This window comes from Saccostrea echinata, unplaced genomic scaffold, assembly GCF_033153115.1.
Source record: "Saccostrea echinata isolate AGI-Se365-2 ecotype Australia unplaced genomic scaffold, CSIRO_AGI_Sech_v1 ptg000033l, whole genome shotgun sequence".
Classification (NCBI taxonomy): Eukaryota; Metazoa; Mollusca; class Bivalvia; order Ostreida; family Ostreidae; genus Saccostrea; species Saccostrea echinata.
Window position 1 is genome coordinate 16,569,954 of NW_026889782.1, and position 2,680 is coordinate 16,572,633.

Sequence of the window (2,680 nt, forward strand, 5' to 3'; positions counted from 1 at the left end):
TGTATCCTCTATTCTCGTGTCTGCTTTGAATAAAAGATTAAGTGCAAGAATGTTTTCACATCCTCTAAATATTTATAGTCTATTAAGTGTATGTATGCTCAAAACTACAATATTTATAGCTGCAAAATGCTGAAAAAAGAGTGATGAAATATTTCTACGATATAAATTTCTTATGGAAGCTTATCTGTGTTAAATTAGTTTATGTAGTTTATATTTTACTACAAACACGCGAGTCAGGCAAATTTAGGACGCGATTTCAGTTGACTGCGGGAAGGTCAACTAATAATTATTTTTAATATTTTTGTAAAAAACACGAAGAATAGGTACTAATTAAGATTTTCCATGCTCACATTAACAAACAAACTTAAAGTCAATTTTCCGTGTTAAATAGTACGTTGAAATACCGCTCACAAAGTCTTCACAAGTAAATAAGAACCCAGTTTTTATCAGTGTTTATAACTTGATATTCGTGAATTTGCCATGCTACTGGTGTTGATTTGATTTGAACATATTTTATTGTTTAGATTGTCACAGGTGGTGAAAAATCAAGTCTCAACCGGGACTCGAAGCCAGGGCCTCTGGCGTACCGTGCCAACGCTCTAACCACTGAGCTACTGAGACCCGATATATTGACTGACTTTCACGCACCTGTGAACCCGGTGACATATTCCCCCTCTTTGTAGAAATTCGTCCTCGAATTCTAGGAGTTAAGGAAATGCATGAAGCATGTTCGAAGGGAATAGTGGGTATTTGTACGTTGGGCGCCAAATGTCACAGGTGGTGAAAAATCAAGTCTCAACCGGGACTCGAACCCAGGGCCTCTGGCGTACCGTGCCAGCGCTCTAACCACTGAGCTATTGAGACCCGATATATTGACTGACTTTCACGCACCTGTGAACCCGGTGACATTTGAGTAACAGGTATGATTTCTGTGATTGGGTCAGTCCCTGCCAACAGATACCTGTTCCCAGATGAACAGTAATGTATCAATAACACTGTATATATTAAGACATTTAAGAACAGTGTACAAAAATGTTCTCTATAAGTCTTTTTAACCACGCTCTGGCCAAAATTGGACCGGGATGAACTCCATCCAAATACAATTGAAAATTAAATGAAACTCTTTGAGATTTTCCTTTATCTTTTCTGTACTTCAAAATATCGAGTTTAAGTCTGGGACTATAGACAGATAATTTATTGTTTACATTCCTAATATTAAAATTTATGGAATCTATAATTTCGATCAAAACTTTGTCCTGATCAAGAAAACTATCAGGATCAAAATGTCCTCTACTTTTATTCCATTCTACTATAGAATATGGAGGAATTTCCACAAATATGAGTTTGACTCTCTTAAACTCTTTGACAATTGAATGAAAACTATCTATATGGTGAACAACATTCTCCACAATAGACTGTGAGTCATCGGAAACTAAAGAAATAAACTTAACAGATTTACTAGTGATATCACATGTTCCAAGCCAAACATACAACGTCAAATGGCCGTAGTCGTCCAAAAAAGCACGTAAATTGTAATTTAACCAAGGATAAAAATCCGTAAATCGAGCACCAGGTCTACATTCAAAATGCAAAAATAAATGATATTGTTTTAAAAGATCTAGATGTTTTTTTTCAGGTAATTACCCAAACTTGTACTAACTAATACAGGCTGACTAACTAATTTCTTCTTTTCTACTGGTCTATCTAAATATTTCTGTAATTCACTATTACTCATTAAATATATCAAAGCTAATTACAGTAAATTAAACTCTTAAAACAACAAATTATAAACTAAGTACAAAAGTAAATTTTGGTTTAAATCTGTTGATTTCTTGTAATCTGTAATAAAGAAAACAGTAATTAATATTTCTTTGTAACTGCTACACCTTATCCTGTAATCTGAAATAACAGAACGAAGTAATGTAGATCATGTATCAGCTAGTAGTAAAAGTGTAAGTCTAAGCTCTATTATATCTACACTGTAAAATTTAAATTTAGTCAAATATTAGCACTGTTAATTTCATTATAATGATGAATGAAATGAATGATCTAATTGATGACTGAAACTGTCACAATCTAACGCGCACCTGTTCACTCGAATTTCCTCTGCTCAGAAAAAAATAAGAGAATGTTAATAGAGTGCAATAAAACTGTTAGCGCATGCTGACATGTTAACTTGTCACTAATTTAACTGTAATGCAACTTGACTGTGTCTTAAATTTAAACTGAATTAATTTATTTAAATTTTACACTTTCTTACACGCACGCACTTCACACACATGTACATACATGAATATAAACAATGACAGAAATATACGATATTAAACAAATGAAATGAAAATTAACAGTCAATAGAATAAATATATAGAGAAAGTCACAGTCCCTGGAACATGAATCCTGGATGGCACGCGAAATGTCTAGATGGGAAACGCATTCCAGCAGTGTAGGCCTATCGGTGTATATATAGTAACAGCTGTAAAAGTCACGCACGATGAATGCAGTACTGAATCATTGGTGATCAGTGTTCAGTTCTGCTCGAGCGGGTCCAATTCAATATGACAGATGAACAGATGAAGACACAGTTAAATTGAGTATTAAATAACAGCAATCAAAGGAACATTTATAAAATGATGAACAAATGAAGAACTCCAACGATGGTATAAATACGAATCACCCTTTA

The 2,680-nt window shown here is 33.9% G+C and overlaps 1 non-coding gene across 1 annotated transcript; it reads right to left on the reverse strand.

The window, feature by feature from the left end:
* Positions 1-791: 791 nt before the first annotated feature.
* Trnat-ggu (transfer RNA threonine (anticodon GGU)) lies at positions 792-864 on the reverse strand. Its single transcript has one exon. It is a non-coding gene; the product is annotated as a tRNA-Thr (tRNA).
* Positions 865-2,680: the final 1,816 nt, after the last annotated feature.